Here is a 27,846-nt window from a genome sequence, read left to right as displayed (position 1 = left end):
TTTAATGCGATAAAGCAATCAAACGGCACGTGCTCAGCCATGCCTGATGTTAATGCAGCAAACTACGGGAACCACAACGTGTCCGACTTCACGTCTCCGTTTTCAGCTCCTCCCCACCTGTACGCGGCTAATCTCGCGGCTAATCTCGCCGATCGGTTACATCCAGCCACAGCCGATGTTGAACACACCTAAAGTCACCTAAAACTTTATTCCTGTAAAAACAAATGCTGTAAGCCTCTTCAGTTTCCCTCATGCTCATACACGGACATTCAAAACAGTTTAATTCACTTTTTATGTTATTTACATCTTACAAATCATGTTTAATGCAATAAAGCAAACAAACGGCACGTGCTCAGCCATGCCTGATGTTAATGCAGCAAACTACGGGAACCACAACGTGTGCGACTTCACGTCTCCGTTTTCAGCTCCTCCCCACCTGTACGCGGCTAATCTCGCCGATCGGTTACATCCAGCCACAGCCGATGTTGAACACACCTAAAGTCATTTAGTAGACACGCCACTTACTACTGAATGGCTACAAGTGTGTTTTGGTACTCAGCCCTTTTCCAAAGTGTTTTTCCAAAAATTGTGCACTCCGCCTTTAATGATTGGATTCAATTGCACGAAACAAATTGGATATTTATGCTTCTAGACCAGTCATTTCAAAGCACATTTTTAAAGAAATATGTGCTTTAAAATGTCTAGGAAAGAAAAGCAATACTTTAACCCTAATTTATTCCTAATTGCTCGTTTCCCTTTCTCAAGAAGACAAACTTGCCAGGCTGCCACTGTGAAATAAGAAACCTGTCCGAAGTCTGGCTGGTAAAATAACAGTATACAAAGATGAAAATAAACATAAATGAGGATGGAATTTTAGGAACGGCGCTTTTAATAAAACAACAGAGAACTGAATTCTGGTGAGAGAAGCGTTTGCAGAAACCACATCTTCATTTAAACTGCAAAGATAACACTTGAGCGTTCTGTGAAAGCTGATCTATCTCTCTCATCTTCTCTGTTCTCTCCTCATTCGGTCTAATCTCTGAAACATCCATCTTGAAATGATTTGTGGGGAGTGTGCAGATTTGGATGAGCAGAGAGAAATTTACACTCTCCCCCGGTGCCATGATGGCATGCGTGCTGAATTACTATGCCGAGAGGAGCTGACGCCTGGCAGACACTTCCATGACAAGAGCATAATCTTCTACTATCCACTTCCATCAAACTGTTCATGATCGGTAGCATTGGTTTATTGCTTATGTATTCAGTAAAACAACTTTAAAATATCTTACTTTTGTAAGATCAAATGTTTCTCTATTATTTTCTGACTATGCTTTTCTGTTCGCACCCTTTCACTTTTCTTTTTCAGCTTATCACTCTTCTTTTCACTCTCCTCCATTCATTATCTTCTCTCTCTTGCTCACTGACAGCAGCGATCAGATAGCCTCTCTTTGATAGAATCCAGATGTTGTAGAAAAACAGACTGAGGAAAGGGACCATTAAGTGCGGATCGTCATCATTCCTCACATGCTTCTGCAGACCAGCGGTTTGGAGGTTTACACGGAACAGTGTACGTGTTTCTACGTGTCTGAGGATGCTTCTTAATATTTGGCGAGTAAGGCCATGTCGAAGATTGAAATCAATGTGAAATCAATGAGCCAAATTTAACCGTGATGCTTCTAATCGAAAATTTATGAGACTTTAGCCTAGATTTTACAGACATGGTGTTTGTTTTGTATTTTATATTTTCGAATATATACATATAATTTTTTTAAAGGGGCCATGGCACAAGACTTTTTTAAGATGTCAAATAAATCTTTGGGGTCCCCAGAGCACATATGTGAAGTTTTAGCTCAAAATACCATATAAATAATTTATTAGAGCATGTTAAAATTGCTACTTTGTAGGTGTGTGCAAAAATGTGCCGTTTTGGGTGTGTTTTTTAAAATGCAAATGAGCTGATGAAATTCACAATGGATCACAATGATGGTGGTTTGTTGCAATTAAAACTCAATTGTGCTTTTCTCTGCACTAAATGGCAGTGCTGTGGTTGGATAGTGCAGATTAAGGGGTGGTATTATAATAAGAGCTCCTTATGACATCATAAGGAGAGCCAAATTTCAACGACTTATTTTTTCATGTGCTTGTAGAGAAACTAAGTACCAAAACTAAGTTACTGGGTTGATCTTATTCACATTTTCTAGGTTGATAGAAGCACTGGGGACCCAATCATAGCACTTAAACATGGAAAAGTCAGATTTTCATGCCATGGCCCCTTTAATATTTGTTGCATATATGCATGTAAAGTCTATACGTATCTGAAATATATGCTATATATATATGTTAAATCCATACAAAATTCTCTTACATGCATTTCCATATATCAGATTTCTCACAAATGGCTGTTCTCCAGAACCTGCCTGGAGATGAAGCAGTGACATGACAAAATGTATTTTCTTTGTGCTTGATTGACTGAAGATGCAGACAAGCAGTGCATCCCAGATGAGCTCTGCAGTGCAGAGTTGAATTGGCTGGCAGAGGTTACAGTAATGAAAAGTAAGAGTAAGCGGTCCCTCCTGACAGCTGTACCCAACTGTGTGGACCTCTTCCAGATGTAGCCTTCGGCAATGCGGTTGCTAAGGAAGGTCTGGTTTCCAGGCATGAAATGGTACAGTAACGTATTCACCATATGTTGAAACTATATACACTACTACTGTATATGGACACCCCACCCATATGAACATGTTAAAAATTCAATTTCAGGACCATTGGGATTCATGGGAAGCTGGACCTCCATAACAGCTTGTGGGAAGGTTTCCACTGAATGTTGCTCTCATTCAGTAAGGTCAGGCACTGATGGGAGATGGGGAACGGCTAGCAGTCCATTTTGTCCCATTGGGGTGTTCAATGGCAATCTGGGCTTTTTACAGGTCAGTGAAGTTCTGCATAAAACTCTGTAGTGTTCCTATAGGTCAACTGGTGGAGTTTGCGTTAATAGCACATACGGTCATGGGTTTGATCCGCAGGGAACATATATACTGATAAAATGTATACCCTGTAATGTTCTAATTAGTTTGAAGCATTTGCTTCAATATACTGTAAAACATACATAAAACAATCTTTATGGGTCATGAACGCTTCCCAAATGTGCTACAAGGCACACAAATTGTCTATAATTGCAATATATGTTGATGTATGTTGCAATATATGCAATATTGTCGTCTTACCCTAAAGCTACATTATTGAGAACACCAAGCCAGAAAATTAAAGTTCATGCAGAGCTTTTTCTATCCTGAGTAGCTGCGTACAAACTAGGGTGTAAATTATATCGGATCTATACTGGATGAAATGGGCATATTCTCATTGCATCTGGCAGCATGACACAATAAACCACACATAAAAGTCTGGAAAGTTCATTTAATCGAACTTAAAATATATGACAAATGGATTATGAATTGAAATGCAGTGCAAGCAAGAAAAAGAAATCACTCTGTCAGAAATAATTGATAGTTGCCTTGCAGTGAATCAGCGGACTTGCGGGGACGAGCCACGGTTGCCGTGCCCTACTTTTCTCCTATCGCCATCCAGGCAGCCCTTGTGCACTGAACACAGGAGGTATATAGAGGCTTTCTGCCACGCATGGCCTGTCACATCCGCAAAGGGAGGGGGAAGGGTGGTAACATTGTTAAATGAGAATGCTCAGCTATGCTTTTCTTATTCAGTTTCCCTTTTCACACGGTCCCATACTGTGCTGTGCCCATGCCTTCCCTTAAACTGTCGCCATTGTCTATCCAAGCTATGTCTACAGCTTGCACATCAGGAAGTGGGTTTGTTAACATGAACCCATGATATTTCTGTAATATCTTAATTGATCTGCATTGAAAGGGGGCTTTGCTTATCTCCATTTTTCTACTGAAATAGATCCAAGTACAGTACGTGTTTCAGAAGAGATGTCAGTACCTCCTGTATAGGATCATGCAATCAAAATTCAGAGTTTTAATGTTAAACATATCAAAAATCTGTTTTTTCAACAATTGTCTCATTTGCATCTGTTTTTATTTTTTTAGGAAAAACCTTAGAAAACCTGCATTAAATCTCTTAGAGTTATAAAGAGCCGGCAATAACATTTTCCTCTGGGATTGCCTGCAATATGTGAGATTGGTGAGCTAAAGCCAGGCTCTCAATACCACTGAGATGTGATGTTGGTTCACATAGAGGTGACAGTAAGGAGTTGTAGTCAATATAACAGCAGAAATTGCGATGGAGCTTTTAAGTCTCTTAAGAGGAATGTCAGTGCTTTGAATCACAATTTGCTCTTCATGAGAAATGAACTTGTCTTGTGTTCTGAGCTTCTAATGTAGAATTGCAGAACAAGCCCTCTTCCATGCAAGAAGCATTAATTATCTAAAACAATTTTGCTTTTTTTATTGACTATAAAAAGATTATATCAAATGCAAAGACTGTTAATTTCAATCTTCTTGTTTCTCAGAGGATGCTGTAATCATTGTGTAAAAATTTCTCTACCTGGTTGTAGACAGAATGCGGTACGCTGAAGTCTATTGTCATGCGGCTATCCTGCTATCTATTCCCTATGGATCTCTCAGATCCCAGTACAGTCAATTATGATGTTTCCGCAGGCTCCAGTCTGTATCCAGCTGATATGCGACCTGGCTCATTCAATCCCAGTTTGTCTCAAACTGCCATTATTCACCTAAATACTGAGCTGCCAGATAGTGACAGCAGAGGAAATTCATAGTAGTTGACAGGTTAGAAGCTGTTATAGTATATCATCTAACCAATCTGGTTTTATCTGTGCTAACAAGCAAAAGAATCGCAAGTCAAAAGTACAATATAGCAAATAAAGTTGGTAACAATATTCACTTTATAGACCGTTTATTTTGTAAAAAAAACCTCAATATTCCTCTTTGTTCCATCGCAACACAGTCTCACGGCAAGTCGTGTTATAGTAACGAAAATTTTTGATTAATTTATTCGTGTTTGATGACACGAATTTCCGCTGTTTTTCTTGTCTTTGGAGACGAATGTCTTTTTCATCATTGTCGCTTGGGGTTAGATTCAGGGTTTGCGTTATATGTAATTTTTTTCATTGATTTCTACGTTTTTCGGCCGCTTTTAAAACTAATCTCGCCTGGAGTTGGGGTTAGAGTTGGGATTTGGGTTATGAAGTCGCAGAAAGTGATTCTAACCCTAACCCCAAGCGACAATGGTCAAAAAATAGAAAAGAACGATGAGAAAACGAAATATAAAATGACACGATAAAGAAAGTCGTGCCACAGACACGAACAGCCATTGATAGAAATTCATGCTGGGAAGGACGAAAAAGAAAATTCGTCTCCAGAGACACGAAAAACAGTGTAAATTTGTGTCATCAAACATTGCCGTGAGATTGGGTTGTCCATCTCACACTATCTGTCCGAAAAAGTTCATTAGACTTAGTATGTCCCATAATGTAGTATGTTAGTTTACTATATACCCAGATGGTGAAAAATACACACAAAAAAGTTTTTTTAGCAATGAAATAGGTGCACTTTAAATAAGTGATGCTTCACTTTTATTTTAATTAAGCTACATAGCAATAAATGTTTCATAATAAGTATTAAATGAAAATGAATAGTGTTTGACTGTAAACAATATCAACATATGTGCAGACAGCAACGATCACTTCTGTTACGCGTCCCAATGCTTACACACTCTTTCGCTATGCACTATAATGTGTATACTTTCCTATAACAAAAACAATAGGGTATAGTACAAGCAGGTAAATTTTATCCTGTATGCTATTTTGAACTTGATGGTTGCTAAGTAACAGGTAAACATAAGTACTCAGTTCAAGTAAAGAGTAGTTTGTAGTGCTCTTCAAGCAGCAATCATCAACAGTGTTCACATCCGTCTCAATCAGATGGACAAAGACAGCTCTCCTGTTAAGTAGCGCGTAGGATACACATGTTTAAGTGAATTGGTGGGTGTTCTGCAAAGGGTACACTTTAGATGTGCCATAATATTTATGTTCATGTGGTGTATTATCTACAGTTGTGTTCAAAATTATTCAACCCCCAATGCTGTTAAGGGTTTTAGGGAATTTAGTTTACATGTGTAATTGTATTCAGAATGAAATCCTACCATTACTTCTTAAAGAACCATATGCCACTAAAATGACATCATTTGGTTTTGTAATATAGTAGTATATGTTTCTTTTGTGAATTCTTCATTGACACAATTATTCAACCCCTTAAAGAACTACCACTCTGAAGAACAGAGGTTCATTGAAGTGTTTTCAATCAGGTATTGAAAACACCTATGGATGTCAGGGAACAGCAATAAAGCCTAATAAGCACCAATTAGGCAGCTTTAAAATGACTGTGATACTCAACTCCTTCTAAACATTTACTGGTGTGGTTACAAACATGGTGAAGTTAAAAGAATGGTCCAGGAAGACAAGAGAAGAGGTGATTAATCTTCACAGGAAGGGCAATGGCTATAAGAAGATTGCAAAGATGTTAAACATACCAAGAGACACCATAGGAAGCATCATTCGCAAATTCAAGGCAAAGGGCACTGTTGAAACGCTTCCTGGTCGTGGCAGAAAAAAGATGCTAACTGCGACTGCTGTGCGCTATCTGAAGCGTAGAGTGGAAAAAAGTCCCCGTGCGACTGCTGAGGAACTGAGAAAAGATTTGTCAGATGTGGGTACTGAAGTTTCTGCTCAGACAATACGGCGCACCCTGCGTACTGAAGGCCTCCATGCCAGAACTCCCAGGCGCACCCCCTTGCTGTCTCCAAAGAATAAGAAGAGTCGACTGCAGTATGCCAAAAGTCATGTGGACAAACCACAGAAGTTTTGGGATAGTGTTCTGTGGAAAATTAGAACTGTTTGGGCCCATGGATCAACGCTATGTTTGGAGGAGGAAAAACAAGGCCTATGAAGAAAAGAACACCTTGCCTACTGTGAAGCATGGTGGGGGGTCAATCATGCTTTGGGGCTGTTTTGCTTCTGCAGATACAGGGAAACTTCAGCGTGTGCAAGGTACCATGAATTCTCTTCAGTACCAGGAGATATTGGATGACAATGTGTTGCAGTCCGTCACAAACCTGAGGCTTGGGAGACGTTGGACCTTTCAACAGGACAATGATCACAAGCATACCTCCAAATCCACTAGAGCATGGTTGCAGAAAAAAGGCTGGAACATTTTGAAGTGGCCATCGCAGTCACCAGACTTAAATCCGATTGAGAACCTCTGGTGGGACTTAAAGAAAGCAGTTGCAGTGCGCAAGCCTAAGAATGTGACTGAACATGATGAATGGGCGAAGATACCCGTAGATCGCTGCAAGACACTTGTGTCAAGCTATGCTTCACGTTTAAAAGCTGTTTTAACTGTAAAAGGATGTTGTACTAAGTACTAAGATTGAATGTCACTTGGGGGTTGAATAAAACTGATAATGATGTGAGCACAGAAAAGACATTTGTGGTTATTTCATTATAAATGTTATGTTATATTTGTCTGACCTACACATGCCTCTTTGATGTAATTGTAAGCAGGATGACTGAATGATCAAAATCAATGTCAAACCGGCCAAAACAATCAATTTCAGTTGGGGTTGAATAATTTTGAACACAACTGTATATTTGGTTGATAACTGGAATACTTTTTATTGTATTTTGGGATTTATATGTTCAGTTTTTGGATGTGTCCATTAAAATGCAAATGAGCCGATCTCTGCACAAAATGGCAGTGCCTTGGTTGGATAGTACAGATTAATGGGCAGTATTATCCACTTCTGACATCATAAGGGGAGCCAAATATCAATGAACTATTTTTTCACATGCTTGCAGAGAACCAAAACTAAGTTACTGGGTTGTTCTTTTTCACATTTTCTAGGTTGATAGAAGCACTGAGGACCCAATTAGCACTTAAACATGGAAAAAACAGTTTTTATGTTTTTTCCTTTGTTTTCGAAGCTTTGATTGTGTTTACGGTGCACAATTTAACACATGTTCAGATTTCGTGTGTTTTCTTTTTTTCTATACTGCTGTTTCACTGTCCTACAGGCTGATGTTTTCTTTGTTCTATGAACTCCCTTTTTTAGAAATATGTAACAAGTTCTGATTGTGTAGTTTGTTTTAATTTCAACTCGCATGTTGTCCAGAAATGACACGCCAGATTGAGGAAGCTGTCCTCAACAAAAGCCAAATGAAGAGAATTTGACTCCAGAATGAAAATAACAGCCTTGATGGCATGGGGACAAAAACACTCTACTAACACAACTCTTCCACTTCTCAGTGGAAGCGTAATAAGCGCCCTTTTTAGCATATTTCTGTAGGCAGAGGTTATGCGGCGTTCCAGGCAGGTTTTTAAGCACGTAAATCACAACTTCAAACCATGACTCACGACTTTCTAGCGTTCCAAGCAAGTCACGCAAAACTACCTGAGTGCAAGGAATTCATGTCACCTTAACATTTCCATGCGGCGATATACTTTCATGACATACTTATTGATTCAGACACATAACATTGTAATACATAATCATGTGTGTATTATTTATTATTATTATTATTTTATTAATTTGACTGCAACGTTATTGTCCTGAAGTGTATTCTCACCATGTACCACTTGCAGAAACACTGCTTATTGCTGCCATTGCTGTTTTCTATGGTTTCGCGGGCTATGTGACAACAAAACTCGGAACCGGGAGTAAATCGTTCTAGTTTACGGGTGGGAAATCACGGGTTTGACTGCCGTTGCAGTGCACTTTCATGGGTAGAAGGTTGGAAAAACACAGGTTACAGGTTGCCTGGAACATGGCATTAGTCAAAAATTTGAATATTGTCGTCATATACCTGGGAGAGGGCTGTAGTTCTAACTGGCCATTCTCTGTAGTCCTTGAAAAGCGAATTCTGTTAAAGAAAATATATCGCTTGGCATTGAACTCTGAGCTTTATAATTTTGCAAACTAAAGTTTGAAAAATGGGATCACGAAAACGGCACCTTTACTTTTCACTCAACTGTAAGATTTACTTTATTTGTGTATTTGAAAAGTTATCAATAACAATAATTCTGTAAAAGGAAACCTTATAATACTTAATAGGTCTTTGGTCTTCCTTGCTAAAAGTGTCAGCTCTGGCATTATTATAGTCAGAATGAGGCAGCTGTGTTTTCAAGGCTTTGAAATCCCTGTAAATGTTTTGTCACTCTGAAATATCGTTTTGCCTCCATTACATTCATTGCAGGCATTTTGGACAAAACAGCATGATGAAAATCTCTCTGATGGCCCCTGACAGAATGAGGGTGCCGGGATTGAGAAGAGACTATGGACTATAGGGGGCGAGTTGAAGAATGGGTTTAGTTTCCTGCCAGTCGTATACATGTGTGCAGGCCGTGACCATGTTGGTCATTGTTTTGTGCTAGTATGCAGTGCAGACGGGGGGAGGAGGTGGTGACAGGTGGCATCTTTCATCTTTGTAAAGTAATTTTCGAAAACACAATAAGATCGAGTACAGCTCGAAAGGGGTTAAGTGAAGCATTTGTGAAGTACAAACAATGCAACACAAGACACTTAAATTTTTATCAAGTTTTATTGATACTTCTGAAAAAAAAAGACTTTAGTCCCTACACTCCAAATAATGCTGGAATGTTTTAGTTCATGGTTGGGTAAATATAAATCTTAACCATCTTATTTGATATAATTTTTAAATAACTAAACCTGGCTCTCACCATGAGCATAACTATGTAAGATGGCATGGTGTTTAATAAAAGGGAAAAAGGCAGATACCTTAATTAAGGTGAGATAACCCACCTTCCAAAATTTTTAAGGGACAACAGTGTGATCTTATGTCCTAAGAAAGCAGAAACGATCATGATATACCCGCATTGACCACCCCAACAGTCATTGTAGACCCCCACCCCATTTCTACTCAAATCATGACACCGTAGAGAACAGCCATTTCAAATAGCACACAGACAGTATATGGCATGCATTCACATACCCAGACGTCTCCTCGTGCACAGATGTCTCTGAAATGTACTGTCAGTGTCACGTGCCACGTACAGGACCCTTATAACCAACAAAGACTTTAAATGACTTGAAGCAACTGTGAAGCAATGCGTGCCACTGATTGACAGAATATTTGTATGGCGATTGATAGGAGCAAAACAATAAGCATGACTTCAACAAAGCAAGTTAATGCAATAATAGGTTGTGGTCTGGATTTGAATTGCAGTGGGATATCATGTGTGCCACAGGGAATGTCAGTGTCGCGACCTTTGGGGGCATGTAGACAAAAGGATCGTGATACTTTTCTTATCCGACCCACCATCTGTGGTCGTGTCGAGGGGGGCCAGGGACGTGAAAACAATTTGACCATTAAATCTCCGCCCACGAGTTGAAAAAGCAAAGCGCTAAATTCGTGTTCAGGGAGGAGTTTAGAGACGGATTTCTAAATGTGCTTACAGCGATATAACAATACTAAACCTATCGATTAAGAGCGATAGGGCGCGAACAGTGAGTAGATTTGCCGTTGGAGTTGGAGTAGTACGTCCCTCCCTTCAGCTGAAGTGTAGTGGAGAGCAGGGACGGCGAGATTAGGGCAGTATAGTTTGGGGGTCTCTGGTATTTATTAGCTCGGTGTTTTTCTCTGGATTTGGAGCAGCAGATCTACAGGTCCGACAGTTTTTCAGTCTACATTTACTCACAGCAGTTTCACAACAGTCATCATCTGGGTGCTCGGGACAGCGGAGAAGGACGCGCGCGTTGTTTGGGATTTGAGCTAAGAATTATCGGTATGCTAACCTGTTAACTCCGTAGGGTGTTACTGTGTACACGAAGGCAAAGTTATGATGGATCGTCAGGACTTTGTTTTTTTAACGATCTGTTTAATTTAAGTCAACTAGAAAACAGTGCGGTTTAATTGTTTCAGCAACGGTTCCTTTTATGGTTGCGCATAGCAAATGAAACGCACGAGCACTTGAAGTGTTTATTATTTTGACAGTACTGAGTGAATGAGGTGTTTAAATCAAAGAGTTTCTTCTCGACTGAAGGTGAAAACAACATTGATTAGTGGAATGAGACCCGAGGGTTCAATCGCTTTATCACTCACGCGCTGTAGCATAGTTTATTAAAGTGTAACGACTGCTTTGAGAGAAGATTTGTAGACAGAAAGCTAAACGCAAAGCCATTGGGTTGAGTACCACACACAGAAAAAGCGAATGCTTGTTAAAATGTTTGTTACTTTATTCTCTTCACGCAGCACATTTCGCAAATATTTTATGGTATCTCGGTCTGTTATGGTGATTATATATGAACTGGTGACGGCGGCTGTCACCGTGATTCGGTTTCTTTTCAGTGTAATTAGTTAAGTAAAGCTCGCGGAAAGCCTGGGAGGGATGAGGAGGATTCAAGCTGGCGGTTTTCTCACGGGCTGGGACAACAGGAGGCGTGTGTTGTCCACGAGGTCCCGTCATAACTGTAGTTATATCTCCCCAGACACGCAGGGTCAGCAGATGGAGGAACTCCTGCCGTGGGGTATAAGTTCAGTGCCAGCCTAAATCAATCACAGCCCATCTAAATCTATTAGATCTACCTGTCTCTCTCCCGCTCTGTGTGTGTGTTTGTGTGTGTGGTTGGTGTGTGTGTGCGCGCGCGCGCGCGCCGTTTGTGTGTGTGTGTGTGTGTATCCATATGCATTGCAGACTATTTTATTCTAAACGATTTACATACTTATAAGTTACATCTATACATTTTTTTTGTCACTGTTTGTATTATCTAGGATCGAACCCATGACTTTTGCGGTGCTAACATTATTCTCCACCTACTGAGCCACAGCAACACAATCCATACATCCATGCAACCATACAATTATATTCTGTTAGCAAATGTGAGATTTTCCATATTCGAAAACAATGCTGCACCATTACACATGAATTATAGGGATTTTCCTGAAAACTCAAACTATGTACAGAATGAATATTATTATCTTTGGCCTTAACCCAGAAGCAACAGTAACTGTTTAGGCTGATGTTTCCTGTATAATGTAGCTAGCATAATTCAGTGCCAATAATCTATGCATTCGTGCATTTAAATATGATCATTTTTTTATATATATAGTCTTTAACAATTGTATTATATTGTAACAGATTTGCAGTGTGTATTTCTAAATACTTATTCTTGAAGGATAAGCAAATTAGCTATTTATTATGTGTCTTGTTGAACAGGGCTATGTCATAATTGCACAAACGTTTATTGAAAGATTTGCAAAAACACAGGCCTTAAATCTTTAATCCCAACTGTCTTTATCAGCTTTATTTATTGGCTGACTTTATTTTGCCCTGTAACTGTATAAACAAGAGGGTTTTGCTAAAATCGTTCGTATTTTGGACTGTTGTTGTAGTCACTGCACTTGTTCCGCAAAACAACCCTGACCGGTTTTCAATTAGTCAGGCACTTGTGCATGAAAACATTGGCTCTGAGGGATCCATTAATGCTGGCCATTGGTGGCTTTATAGCTTAGATAAATGCTGATGTCAGAACTACTTCGTTTAAACAACAGGAACATTAACTTTACATCCCTCTAAGCTATTTTGGTATTTTACATTAACCATTTGATTGTGGGCAAGTGGACATTAGAAATCTACAGTAGAAGCAATAATGTTTTGACTCAAGTACAAGCTTTGTCATATGAAGAAATGATGATTTTGAGTTTTTCTTGAAAAAAAGATGGCCTTCTACTTTAAAGGGGTGGTTCAATGGTATTTCATGCATTCTGACTTATTAACACAGTTATAGAGTTGTTTCCTCATGCTAAACGTAGGCAAAGTGTCAAATAAGCAATTGGACGTGTTATAGAGTATTTCTGTGCCAAGGTTCGTACAAGTTTCGGAAAGTTTTTTTCGATTATGGGTCCAGATGACGTTTCAGGGGTTTCTATACGTATCACTTATTTATATGGGCACTGCCCCAGAAAACCCCGCCCACCCGTTAATCTGCGGGAGACGCTAGAACTTATAAACATAACATCACAAGAAGTGTGTTTTTGGATGTAAGGAGAAGAAAGCCAGCTTATGGAAACAATGGATGTAGTTTATTATCCGGGGTAGCAGCGGAGTTTTGCGTGTGTGTTTGATGCGCTGGATTTTATTGAAAAGTCCCATCCGGGTCATGAGTTGCATGTGGTAAGTAATACTTCTGTCTTATGTTTAAAATAGGCGCATGCATATTATATAAATGACACAAACATGTAGTGAATCATAAGTTAAACAGTGTTGTATAGTGTTGCATGGCTCATACTCCCTTCTCCAGTGGTAGTAACTTCTCTTTTTTCATTTTTTCGTATGTTATCGGAAAGAATCTGTAAAGCTAATCTTTCTTTTATAAATCTGATAAAACTAAAGACTCGTCGGAGGTATAAAGGATGTAATACCACTCTATAGGTACTCCAGATTAACAGAAATGCAGAAACAGTGTGTGTTATGTGAGCTTTAATAATTCAAAAATATTTATGGTAAATATTGTAAAATGACAGTGAAACTCTCAACCAAATTCAAAGTTTTAAACTGACCTTAAATCTGCAGTGCTTCACATTTGCACTCATTTCTCAGAGTCGGTAGAAGGAGTCGGTATTGTTCTGCTTGAGCGGACACAAAATCATTGTGTCACTAAAGTATAAAGCTACTGGAAATGAATCTGTGCTGTTTGTAGTGGGAAGTCCTTGTTGAGAGCAAGAGACCTGTCTTCTGGCTGTAATATTAATATCAGTTGACATTCTGGTAAATGAGGCGGCCGTCAGGGCTGGTTTGGTCTTCGCCGCACTTCCCACATATCTAATTTGTGCAGGTGATTCATTCCACCATGAGCTCTTACCCTCGAGTCTCCAGTGAAATGCTCTTATTGACAGTAGAGCAAAAGCCCTGGGAGAAAAGGAGGTCAAGTCATCACTTTCTTTCGAGTTTCAGGCATCAGAGATACACAAGCTGGCAGTGTGCAGTCTGCAGAGGATGTGGAATGAGATGGAGTATCTGTTGCCTTGAAAAGAAAATTGCTTTTTCCCACCATTTACTGGAGGGCTCTCATCTAATGTGTGTGACATGGGGCGCTTCACCCGGTAATGAGTTAGGGGCCTTGTTGCCTCCGAGATATATGAAATTTGCTAAGAAGTTGCGTAGATTAATTACCATGAAAAATATGTATTCTTTGGTCATAGATTTTTCAGACATTGCTTGTTAAAGGGGCAGTTTACACAACAAAGGAAATTTCTCCGTTCATCAAATCATCCCCATTTTGCTCCACACCTAAATGACTTTAAAAGAGATATTTTTAAGAATGTACTGGTCGCTTTTTCCATGCAGATCCAATGAATAGGGACTGGAGATTTCCACTTTCAATACAGAAAAATCTTGCAGCCCTACTTATGAGCTATATTTAGGGTTAATTAAGTCACATGAAAAATATTCACTGAAACCCATAATAAACTGCATGAATTTGAGTTTAGAAGCTTGTCTAACTGTTAATCTATATTTTTATGCTTGCATTGATGACTTTGAGAAATTTTTGTGGTTGAAGGTACCAAAGTCGATTCAAGACAAGGATGTCCAGTAGCCCGGGTAAATAACAGAACCTCTTTATCTGAGGGAAACAGACTGCTTGTTTGTGTTAGGCCCAAAGACTCCTCATGCTTATCTATTATTCAGGCAATTTCCTTCAATATTAGTGCGCCTTGGACGTAATGAGGTGAAAGTATGCATATAACAAGCTGGGTCCTTGAGATAGCTGAGAGTCTCACGCTCATCTGACATGCAGCTAATCTCCACCCACAGTGGGAAATACAGATTTATGTACTTCGCTCATACTGTAATTTGTTGACAGTACATCTTTTGAAAAACAGGTTTGTGTGGAAGAACACAATATGTGACCCTGGACCACAAAACCAGTTATAAGTAGCACGGGTATTTTATGTACTGAATCAGAGATCTAGGCATTGATAAAACAGAGTAATAATAAGAATAGAAAGTAAGAGTCAAGGTCTACAAATAATGTTGTATATTTGCTAGTCGCTGCTCATTAACTGTAAAGAGGGATTATAGTTCATGTTAAGATTTGCTGTAATGACTGGCATGAGGGGTAGAAGTTGGTGGCGGCTTGATAGCTGGCGGGACACTGCACATAACTCATTTGTTTTTCAAATCCAATCTAGGACTGTCTGCGCTGTCATTTCACCAGTAATGAAAATGGATTCATTTGTTCAGACTGTGCAGGCAATATCTGGTATATCTACATTGGTTGCCATAGAAATGACTGAAGCATCTGCACAATGGCAGGAGTCATACAAAAGTCACGTTCGTAGTGGAAAGAAAGAAGAATGTTTTTTATTCAAACTACAATAGACAAACAAACAGATTTAAGCTGAAATTATATATTTATACGAGATATTGTTATGTTATTATGCGAGAGCAAAAATTCTTTATAGTCAGATCTCATCACTATAAATGCAAAGCCTCATGTAGCCTTTGAATTTGTATTATACTGATAATCTAGGTTTGAGTTGTTACTCAATTACATGAATCAGTAATGACTTGCATGCATCACATTTCGGATGCAGACACAAAAAATAGCCTTGGTAATGTTAATCCTTTAAACTAAGTTTAAAACGCTCCATTGATTTGAATAATTCACATGGCCAAATCACTCATAGTTGTATCTCTCTCTGTATATGGACTCACATTAGTTCACAGTCCTGGGGTGTTTTCGTTTTCTCATTTGACACACTCGCTCTTTGTTCTCACTGCACACATCTAATGTTGTTTTTCACATCTGATCATTTTAGACTGACTGCCCACACTGTCATTTTGTATGTGATGAAATCTGATGTGTTTGTTCAGACAGTGTAGACATCTCCATCAGTTGCCATAGTAATAGTTTGAGCTTCAGCTCCATACCAAGAGAACTCATTCTAAAACTAAAATGTGGATCAGACGAATATGTCTATCATGACATCCGATGCAGGAGAGAGCAGCAATGAATTCACACATTTGTGTCTGAAAACAATGACTTGTTCATAAATATATAATACTTTAGACTGAGACACATTTTGTTGTTTGTATCGGATAAAATCTGATTTAATGGTTGATTTCTGGGTTTGTAAAAAACAGATTTCAGACTACAACAAACTAAACGGATTTCATTTGAATAAGACTTTTTGTAAGTCCATTTTCTTAAAAAAAAAATTACTCTCCACCTGTCCACCATGTTATCCAAAATGTTGGTGTCTTTCTTTGTTCAGTCGAGAAGAAATTATGTTTTTTGAGGAAAACATTCCATGATTTTTCTCATTTTATTGGACCTTAATGGACCCCAATACTTAAACAAACAGTTTTAATGATTGTGGTTTCAAAGGACTCTAAACGATCCCAAACGAGGCATAAGGGTCTTATGTAGCAAAACGATTGTCATTTTTGGCAAGAAAAATACAAAATATGCAATTTTAAATGACAACTTCCTCTGGTCCTGTGATGCGCCAGGGAGACCTCACGTAATACGTCATCACGTCAAGAGGTCACGGATGACATATCGAAACTACGCCCCAGTGTTTACATGTATGGATAAAGAGGACCGTTCCGACGTTGTTGTATGTCGAATGATACTAATTAATGTCTTTGTGTCAGTTTATTGTTTAAAATGTGCGTTTCATATATGTAACACGTGACCTTTCGACGAAGTTGTGGTTTAAAAATGCATATTTTTTATTTTTCTTGCCAAAAATGACAATCGTTTCACTAGATAAGACCCTTATGCCTCGTTTGGAATAGTTTAGAGTCCTTTGAAACTGCAATTTTAAACTGCATCAAAACGGTTAAGTGTTGGGGTCCATTAAAGTTCATTAAAATAAGAAAAATCCTGAAATGTTTTCCTCAAAAAACATAATTTCTTCTCTACTGAACAAAGAAAGGATGACATGGTGGTGAGTAAATTATCTGGATTTTTTTTTAAGAAAATTGACTAATCCTTTTAACTCTGCTTCATTAGTCCTGACTCAGCTTTAAACTCCAGTAAACATTTATTCCTAAGATTCCTTTCTTCAACCGCCTTCCTTTCTCTTTGGTTTTTGGTAACATATTTGTGGTGCACACAGCAAACTCAGAAGCCACAGCTCCTCAGACAGACATTCCTTTGTGAGAAGTGTTTGGTAGATTTGTCTGTTTCTGTGTCCGTTGGTGTTAGATGCGCACTGTTTCACTTGTTTGGAGCTCTTGATGTTGTGCCGCTTTATATACCACCCACACACACACGAGGACATTAGTACACATTCACAAACTCCTATTAGAGAACAATGAACAGCTGCCTCATGTTGGTGAACCAAGTCACTCAGTTCGGTATTTATTAAGCCAAGCATGTGTTTAAAGTCTTTGTGCTTTGATACAGTATTATTTAAAGAGCTGTTCTGTTTAGGGTTATGCCAAGAATTCTGTATAGACCAGTTACTATATAAAATCGAATGAGGTCCGTTAATACAGTTGTTTTGGAAAGTGACTGTGGCTACGTTTACACAACACCAATGTAGCAAATATAGTTTCTTTCGTGTTTTTGGAAATTTAACGTACACCCGACAACGAGGTCAAAAAGTTCAGTGTTTACACTGTCAAAAATAAAGCTATAAGCTGTCACTGGGGCAGTACCCTTTAAAAAGGTTCTAATATGTACAATTTAGGTACAAAATAAATATGTATCTTTCTACCAATTTGTACCTTTGAAGTAGTAATATGCACTCTTTTTGAAAGGGGACTGTCCCAGTGATAACTTTTGTACCTTTATTTCTGAGAGTATATGGGGAAGTTTAGCGTTTATCGTGAAAACAACTAATAGCACTGGATCCGTGCCAGGCAAGTAGATGGTGATCTTACTTTGTGAGGAAACCTGTTCACATACGGATGATGAGAAAGGTTTACATGTGACCCAGGACTAAGCAGCAACATTGTGTAAACTTGATGTTGGAGAATTGATATTTTACTCACACTTTAAAAAGACGTTTGTTCAACTTATAAAAGTAAGTTACCTGTTTGCCTTAAAATTTGAATTAAAGTAAAATATTATTTTTTTACACATTTTGTTTAAGTTAACTAATATGTTTAAGTTGAATTAACTCAAAAATTTTAAGGCAAACAGACAACTAATTTTTTACAGTGCGGTATCATGGGCAGCATAAACAAAGTCCTGTAGGCCGCCATTGTTGTTTTGGTTACTTGCGCATGACATCACCGTAATCACAGATTCACATTTACACAGAGACAATAAAAAAAATCTGCTTTGCATTTCATCATAGGCATTTCGCTTGCAATGGTAAGATGGGCCAAGTTGAGGAGTGATTTAACTCAAACTGCAACAAAAGTCGCTGTCTATTTACCTCCATCACTGCTAGTTTTCTCAAATCATACACAACAAGCTGCCTCTTCTTCTTCGTTTGTTGGTTTAGTGGCCAAACTAATTGTTGCACTGCTACTGTGGGTTACACGCCTGGATACTGCCTAGTGGTCTGCATGTGCAATTGCACGTTGATGCAGACAACACCGCAGAAGTAAATATAAAAACCGAAGCTTAGCTTAAGGCGCAGAGGCTACGCTGTAGGTCCTACACAGAATATAATGAGCCCTTAAGCCAGTAAAAGCTAGACTAAGAACCACAATGCTCGCACAAAGAACCACAAACACCCAAAACCGACCTGCAAAACTGCAATATAACTGACAAAAACATTTGTATGTCAAGTCACAGATTTGTTTCTTTAAGGAGAAACAATACAGAACATTTCCCCATTTGCCTTATAATAAATATGACAGCTTCATACATGTCAGCCACATCAGATGCCACTCCAGGCTGTGTTTACCAGGACTATAAGTTGACATTCTCTGTCACTACTTTATTTTTTACTTCTCATTGTTTTTTTATGAGCTGCTATAAATTTTTCTGAAGGCCTGAGGTGGCTTTCAGCAGATTTAAGGGTCAGTAAAGTTAAAGTCATCTTATTGCTGTTGGGACCGGTTTGGGCTCAGTCATAATTCTGCAAGACAGCGACCAACAATCAGGTTTGTTAATTCAGTGAAGTAGAGAACAGTCGTCTTTAATCATAAGATGAGGTGATCAAAGAAAGGTGGTCTATTGTCGCTTTGTGTGGCCATTAATGAGAAAAACTACACATTTCTCCATACAAGCTGCTGAGGAAGTATTTAGGGCAATGATATCATTCCCTACTGATTAAGTTAGAGAAAGGATGAAATGGACCGTGAAGCCTAATCTCTTCCTTTCCTAATCTTTCTCGTATTTTGAAACAGCCAGAGGAAAAAGCTGAGTGGCTTCAAACACTTTGTTAACATCATTTGCATGTTACTGATTATTTTAACATACATTGAATGTGCCAACTTGCTTTTTGATGATAAAGAGAATAGGATTGTTTTTTGACAGAGGATTAAAGCAATATATTTTTCCACTGGTGCATATTTTGATATTCATCCTGATTTGCCACCTAAGTCTTGAAATAGGTCAAAGACAAATAGTGTCAGGATATAAGCTTAATAAAACTAGGCTTATGTCCCAATAATCATTCACATGTTCTTCTGCCAGTTAGTGGCCACATGATGCTGACTTAATTACAACCACCTGCTTGAGATGGTAATACTATAAGCATTGGACCCAGCAGTTGTGGCTTGCCTCCAGCTGTTGCTCTTTCGGGATAATCTTATGATTGGCAAGTTATTATGTTTTTCTTGGGTCTTGTGAAACCCTGGCATCTGAATTGGTGTAAATCAACTGAAAATTATATTTCAGTGCTGGGCTGTTGAAGCTTCTATAGACCTTTTCTGCCAGAACCTCTTAAAACAGAATACAAGATGTGCCTTAAGCGGTTTTAGTTTCCAGTGTGAAGTCAAATGAAACTTTATTAACAAACAATAGGAACAGAACGTAATAGCTATATTGTTTATCTAATATCTTAAATCTGAGTTGTGATTAACAATGGAAAAATTAAATCATTTTTGTTGCTTAACGCTTTCTACACTCTGGAAAAATGTGCTCCATTAAAGTAGTTAGTTTGTTTATTTGTTAAGTGTTTACATTAATAATAATTTTGAATGAATAATATTATTATTTTTTCATTAATTTTCATTCTGAGCCCATGAAACTCAGAACAGATGGTTCAGATCCACCCGGCCATGCGGCCACAACCTTGCTCGAGCCCCATATTGTTACCTCAGGATAACCTTTCAGTCTCTTTTATGATCAAATACTGTGTAGACATTTCATCCCTCTTTTCAACCTTCTTTTACTGTGCACATGGATATCTATTTTTTTGTTTCTTTTATCTTTGTCACATCACATCATTGATCAAAGCTCTTTATAACTTGAAGCTGATGTAACGATAAAGTCCCTTTTCAGTTCTGTCCCATAAACCATCACAGATCTGAATAAATTACCTATGAACAGATTCTGTCTTTTTGTACTGCCTGGTGAGAGAAGTGCAACATTTAAAGGAGTAGTTCACCCAAAATGATTATTTATGAGATTATTTACTCACCCTCATGTCCTTCAGACCTTCTTGTTTTCAATGAAACACGTAAAAATTCATAAGAACATAATAAAGCAACTTATTTCGAAACTTGACAGTACATTCATTACATAGAGAAAAGTTATTCACAGCAGAAAGTCATAATGGTTTTACTGATGTAAGGGTGAGTACATGATGGCAAATTTCTCATTTTTTGGGTGTGCTTTTTAAGGTTTTGTCTAAACAACATCTTGTGGACCATGTAGATGTGATAATTTTGTAAATCACTGCTAGTTTGCTCAACGTCATGGTAGCAAATTGTATAACTTTGAAAAGATCTTGTTTTTATTCACTAAGCAGATTTGTAGTTTTGTAGTCCAAAAAGACATCCAGGTCTGAGTCAAAATGACTCACGTTATCTGTGTGGCCCTGTTTACGCTTGTTTTGGAGAGAAGAGACTGCATTTTTAGAATTGGCTGGATGATTTAAAGGCAATTGAGACATGTGCACAAGCATTAGTTTTCAAGATCAGTTATACACTGCATTTGTTTTAACCTCCCATGTTTCAATTAATCTAAAAATGAACTAAATGTCTAGAGCAGGAAAGCTCTTCAGTGAATACCAGCTTCAAAGGAAATTGTGTTTGCATATTAAGCAAAAACACAAGAAGAAATAGTTGAATACGTAACATAGTGGAAGAAACATCCATAAACCCAACTCAAGTCTTGATCCGTTTTTTTCCTCTGCTGAAGATGCTGATTTCCTCCATGTCAGTTTTTTAGAAATCACATAATAGTGTGTGTTTTGGTATGTGTGAGCCTGGGATCGTTCTTCTAACATTTTTTAGCACATTTATTTGTTGTCTCGCTGCATATCCATCATCTTTTTTGCGTGGAAACCAATTGACTTGTGTTTCTTCTGAGACCTCTTCTTGGATGCCCTCCAGATGATCTCATGCTCCATAGTTTCTCTGACTCCTCATGTGCCATAAATCACTGTGATGTAATCTCACACACTGCCGTTCCCACAGCTTGTGAGTTAAAGCGCTTTTTGAGCGAGTGTTGCACAGTGACCATTTAGTGACCCTATGCTTTCAAATCTGATCAAGTTGACCGGTCAGATTCGCCAGATTCACACGAACCTGTATGCTTTTACTTTTTGCCAGTTTCTTTTCATTTCTACTGGAAACTTTCCTTTATGCAAAGTTCTGGACATAGGATGGAAAACTGCTGGGACATGGCGATTTGTTGTTATATTTAAGTCTACAGCGCAGGTTTTTATTATGTATGTTTAGCAGTGGCGGCCGGTGACTTCTTTTTTCGAGGGCGCATGATGCAAAGTTAGCCACAACATGTATGTAGCCTGTCATGTGTGTGGTTCGTCATTTCAAAATATGTGTTCTGCGCTTCGGGTGAATCTTTGTGCATCACATGTCTTGTCAAAATAAGTGCCTGCTGCAGACGCGTCTAAAGGGTTTATGATAAAAGAGACGCTCACGTTTGCCAGATTTTCGCATAATTTCATGCGTAATCAGAGTTTACTGTTAAGGGAGTGTCTTGTGTTTTGTAAACGTGAGTGTCTCTTTTATCATAAACGGTTTTGACGCGTGTGCAGCAGGCACTTATTTTGACAAAACACGTGGTGCACATGGTTTACATGACGCAACAAACACATATTTTGAAAACGCAAGCAACACACATGAAACTCCGAACACATATTTTGCATTTGCGCCCCTCGGAAGAGAAGTCACAAGCCGCCACTTATGTTTAGCAAATAGTTATTGAACACTTGTGATAAATCGTGAAGTTACTTGTTTTTCTTTCATCTACATTGAAATACTGTGCTTTATTTTCTGTTATATACATTTATTTTCTTAGCTTATTCTGGGATTGGGTTATAGTCTAATAAAAATGTACAGTTATGTTTCTCCTTATCACAGACCTCTTAATGGTGATAAATTTTTCTTTTACCAAAAATATGTAAAATATACGTTTTTTGCTTTTTTGTTTCAAAACAAAAGTTGAACTTACACCAGAGTGTCTATTTCTGGTACCTGCATTTATTGCTGAAGATTATATCTGATGTTAGTAGTTGTGTTTATGTTGAGTGTGATCGCTCCTGACGTCGCTTATCACATGGCCAGAGGGAGGAATGTACCTAAAAGCACAGAGAGATTTTTACAAGACCTTACTGTGGAAACGTCTGGCCATTTTGCATCACCCCTCACAGTTCAGTCTCCTCCTGAGATCCAGTAAAAAACAGGAAATCTACCCTAGGTTTTCTTGTTCTCGTCTTCCTTTGCAGTAATGGGTTTGCAGTAAATTGCAAAGCAGGAACATTTTATGAACACATTATGAGAGAAATACAAGCCTTGTTGGTGTTGAAAGGAACACAGAAAATAAAATGTAACACTTGTTTTATCATTTCAGAATGAAAGGCTTTGCTTAAGACAGTGTGAAATTGACACAAAATAAAGATAAAGGCATCACTTTTAACCACTTAATAAATAATAAAATGTATAAATTACATACATAATACACAGTAGTCAGACTGAATTTTACACCAACATTCGATTTGGTAATGCCCCATGCCTGCATATCGCCATATACTGCATGTAAAGTCTGCATGTTTCATGTTTGGGACACAGCCTTATAGATGTGAACAGTTTTTTAAATCGTTATTTATGAGTTGGTCCTACCGTTGAGCTTCTCCCTGATGAGCAAGTGATCCACTTCTAAAGCCTGATGTGTTTATATCCCAGCATGACTTCTGCTCCCTGTGCCTCACCGGTTGTGCCCATGAACTCGGTGCTGTTCAGCATTACTATTCAAGCCTCCAGCGATGTCAAATCTCTGTCTAGATCAATTAAAACCTCTAGCTTCTCTTCCGAATCCCTGTCTGACAGATGCCGCCATTATAAATGCATGTATCAAAATCTCATATTCATACACGTGAAAACCACTGATTAGGCGCCTTGAGAGTGGAACGTGGGTGGAGAGGATTTCAGGATGGTAATTTTGTCTGTGTCATTTGTTAAGGAGTGAATGTATATACAAGGAGCACTTAACCTTCAAAAACAATGACCTAATTTGAGTTCTGCACCTTATATGAGATTTCTCGCTTTCTGGGGTGAATTCACTGTGAACACTGTTGTGCCACTTTAGCATGCATATTTTTATAAGCTTATTAAAGGAATAATTTAACGAAATATGAAAATTCTCTCATAATTTACTTACACCAGTGACTTCCTTTCAGTTGAACACAAACAATATTAAAATGGCATCATCTTTTAAAATGTTGTTACTTTCTAATATGGTGAGGATCCAAAAACCAGAAATGTCATTAAAATAATACAAATGATTCATGTGGTTAAATATATATCTTCTAAAGTAAAACAATAGATTTATGAGAGAAAACATTTCATATTGTGAGCTCATTTAGCGACTGATGCACATCCCTATACCAACTAGTGATGCGTGGATCTTCTCATAAACCCGAAAGCGCCAAGCAGATTTCGCCGCCAGCCACAACAACAAAACAAACAGGGAAAGAAAAGTGAAAAACGAGGTGCAGGAAAGTAATGTTCGGAAATTACGGCATTAAAGGGACACTTTACCCATTTGCATTAAGCTTTGTACAGTTAGAACCCCAGTCATGTTTTTGAATGGTCATGCAACATTTCCTCAGTTGCCGCTGAGACAGGAGAAATACAGATTTCAGTGTTGCACTTCCTTCTTTCAATGATGTAAAAATCATCATTTTGCATCATTGAAAGCAGGAAGTCCAATATCTTTGTTGAGGGGGTGAGACTACACACCCCTTTTCTCGGTCAAATAGGCACCAAACTCGAAATGTATGTAATATTTTGACTACAAATATGACTCACTTTCAATAAAGATTAATGTTTATATGGGTGAAATGCTCCTGACGTATCAGAGCTACCAAAGCACTTAGCTGAAGAAAGATGGAACTCAGCCGAAAAACAGCTGGCATTCGGCGTTGTCTAGGCGTTTTCAGCAGCATTTAAAAGTTTTGGTGTGCACAACCCCTAATGGCTGTTTCCAAGCACTTTTAGTCTGAAATAAATCCTGTTTCACTTAGATTCCAATGCCTAGTATGTCTATTTAATGGTTGGGGTGTGGGGCGGGTTGTAAAAATAGATACTGTGGTGCGGGGTTGGCCAAATAATTTTATAAACGTGGGACCCGCGGGTTGGAATAAACCCTGATCTGTGCATCAATAATACCAACATCATGATCTGCATGGGAATGTCAAATATGGCGGCATATCGGTAGCTATGAATCTCATTGGTTCTTGTGTGTCACGTGATGAAATTTACATATACCAACTAGTCACACGACACACAACAACCAGTGAGATTCAACAAGAAAATCATATTGATGAACTATTCCTTTAAAGGTCAAGTGTTTAGATTTTTAGTGGCATGCCATCTAGTGGTGAGACTGTACATTTTTCAGTCCACAGCTCCTCCCTCCTTTTTGAAACGCATAGTGACGGCAGCCGCCAAAAGACAAACACGTCATCATCCGAGAGACAAATGAGTGACAAAACACGCTCTATAGAACAGTTCGTCGGTTTAGGGCTACTGTAGAAACATGGCGGCGCAAAATGGAGACTTCCATGTGAGGGGACCCGCGCCCGCGGTGTATGGAGATAAAAATTCTAAGGTAATAAAAACAATGCAGTTCATTTTGTAAGGTCTTTATACACCACTGATAATATAGTTATGTATTATATTGCATTTATGTCAAGAAATCTTTCTAAAAGTTACACAATGCACCTAATATAATATAGAACTTCCCTTTTGCATTAAAATGTAGTTAATTTGGCGTTTACTTTTTAAATTATTAATCAAATGATGCCAAAAAGCATCTTAGCCCAGTACATAACGTTTAAAGGCATGTGGAGTAGTAAAGTTGATTCAGTCAGTCCCTTCAGAAAAACGCAATAATGCGATCGCATGATTCAATGCATAATCAGCCAAAGTCCGCCCTTTTTATGTGGGGGCTGCATTTTTTAAATACGCCGCACTTTCGCCGCATAAATTGCAGATTTCTGTTTGCAAAATATGCGGGGCTTGCAAGATTTCATAATTCCTGCATTTTTTTAGCTATATCTTAGCAGAAAGTTGAACAATTTTGCATTTACTTCACACATGCGCAGCCATGTCCTCTGTTGTCATGAGAATGTTAGGAAGTGACGTAATTACGCAACGTGAACATCAATGAAAAGCTATAATTATCCTGCATATTCCATTGCATTTTTTAAGAAAATGTGCCGCAAAATCAAAGATTGTGCCCGCAACAATCACAAAAACGTTCTGGAAGGACTGTTCAGTTACCTTGATGACAGTGGAGAGATGCTGTACAGGGCCAGGATCGTATTCTAGGCTGCTACATTCTCCATAACCCATATCAATCATAACTGGTCCACAAGATGAAGAACTGTGCCATGCAAATTGCATTCAGCACCAATTTTGCGGGCGCATCTGCGCCTATATCTGGTTTGCATTCCTTTAGCGAATCGGCCACTTAACTCCGACAGCAAGTGCAAACAAATGACACCATCAGCGAGAGCGATTCATTCCCAGTGAAATCTCTCCTCCGTCTGTAATGGTGATCTGCTTTGCTGTTTTCTCATGGTAAAGGGGATTAGACTCACAGCAGAGAATGCTTGGTGTTGTTGACACAGCATGCAGCTCGGTTAGTCCTGTAAATCCCTCGCTGTTCCTGAGACCAAACAGCAAAATCTGCTCATTTTTCAGACTGATAGCTTTGGCGACATGAACCGGCTGATGGAAGGACCTGTGTTTGTGAAAGTGACTTAACCCAAAGTACTTCATGGTTTTAATTATAGGAAAAACTTGGCGAGCCAGAAGTGTGCTTCCTGACAAATTTTTACGACAGGTTTTGTCACTGCGACTAAATAAATAGTAGCTTACGAGGTACCAATGGGAAAGGTGTTTACATTGAATTAGACTTCTCGACTTCTCATCAAAGTGTCTGCCTTTTTTTTAACAAAATATTAATGTTGGTGAAAAAAAGTTTGCCACTGTAAAGCTCCACATGCACGACTGCTATGTGGTGTTTGACTTGTGTTTTAATGAGGTCCTGAAATTGAAAACAGATGTGGACTTTACACATACTTAAGACACTAGTGTTACGTAGGGCTGAAAATGTGGTTAAAAATGTTGGTGCCTTCAGAACAGCAGTAGTTCAGATATATGAAATCTAGGGTCATGTGTATTACTAATTTTAGAATTGAAGAGCTTGTATCATGATAAAAGGTCTCGCAGAGGTCATCTTTTAGTAAAGGATATTGGGGTGATTCTTTGTTGCTTGTGCTGTTTGTCGAAAATAATCAGGATAATAAAAAGGATTTTATCTTCTGGATGTATTTCTGTCTTTTCACTCCTGTGGTTTTCAAGGTTGCTTTTCTTTCAGTTGTTTGTGTGGCCTAAATCTCATTGCCGTTTCCTCTAACAGAAGATTGCTTTATTTCTTCAAGATCATTTTATAACCAGTCTTTATAACTGTGTTTATTTAGTTGAGACGTTATTCGATAAAGGCTTTTATTAAAACCAGGGACAGATACACACTTTAACAATGAGCTGAAACACGACTGTAGTGTAATGTTTAAATTAGAAATGTTTTGATTGCCCAACATTTACAAACATTGAATTTTTAATCCTTCACCCAGCCATCATTTTGTTTACAGTTCTGTGATTTATGCTTTGTTTTTCATTTTGTAAACCTTTTGATGCAACAAATACAGTAGGAATGGATAGAGCAATTGTTATTTTGTTACTTTATACATTTTTTGCAATGTGGCATTTGAAATGTTGATTTTAGACTTTATGATCTTTTAATAAGGAAAGATATCCATATTTTCTCCATCATTATAGTTTACATTTAAATATATTTAAGAATTATACAAATAGTTATATCCAAAGCAACTTAAAATAAAGTGAGGAAAACAGCAAAGCAATTTGTCATAGACTTGTCATATTCATGCTTTAATCTCTAGTTAACAGTTAAAGGGATAATCCAGCCAAATATCAATATGACCCCATGATTTACCTGGCCTCAAAGGTAATATATACCGATATACAGTACATACAGTACTGTGCAAATGTTTTAGGCCACCATCACCAGCTTTGTTGTTTTAGCAAAGTTTTAATGTCCATCCATATTTATTTTTCACTCTTTTTATTAAGATACAAACAGAAAATACAGGAAGTATGTGCACAAAATTAATAACAAAACAACTTTCAGGACTCAGTCAGTTTTTAG

General features: G+C 38.2%; 1 protein-coding gene and 1 long non-coding RNA gene across 3 annotated transcripts in view; both read left to right on the top strand.

Moving 5' to 3' along the window:
• The first annotated feature begins 1,031 nt into the window (after positions 1 to 1,031).
• LOC129419843 (uncharacterized) lies at positions 1,032 to 3,657 on the top strand. The gene is made up of 4 exons (XR_008636706.2): positions 1,032 to 1,235; positions 1,367 to 1,567; positions 2,476 to 2,665; positions 2,761 to 3,657. It is a non-coding gene; the product is annotated as an uncharacterized lncRNA (long non-coding RNA).
• Positions 3,658 to 10,349: 6,692 nt separating this feature from the next.
• Positions 10,350 to 27,846, top strand: part of tspan18b (tetraspanin 18b) — a 48,854-nt gene continuing 31,357 nt past the window's right edge. Inside the window, exon 1 of one of the 2 annotated variants that reach the window (XM_073853537.1) lies at positions 10,350 to 10,784. The gene's annotated coding sequence lies outside the window, so the exon portion shown is untranslated. The remainder of the gene's footprint in view (positions 10,785 to 27,846) is intronic. The other variant, XM_073853536.1, reaches the window with a different exon arrangement.

This window comes from Misgurnus anguillicaudatus, chromosome 15, assembly GCF_027580225.2.
Source record: "Misgurnus anguillicaudatus chromosome 15, ASM2758022v2, whole genome shotgun sequence".
Lineage (NCBI taxonomy): Eukaryota > Metazoa > Chordata > Actinopteri > Cypriniformes > Cobitidae > Misgurnus > Misgurnus anguillicaudatus.
The sequence above is the reverse complement of the archived record's forward strand: the minus strand, read 5'-3'. Positions and strand labels throughout refer to the sequence as shown.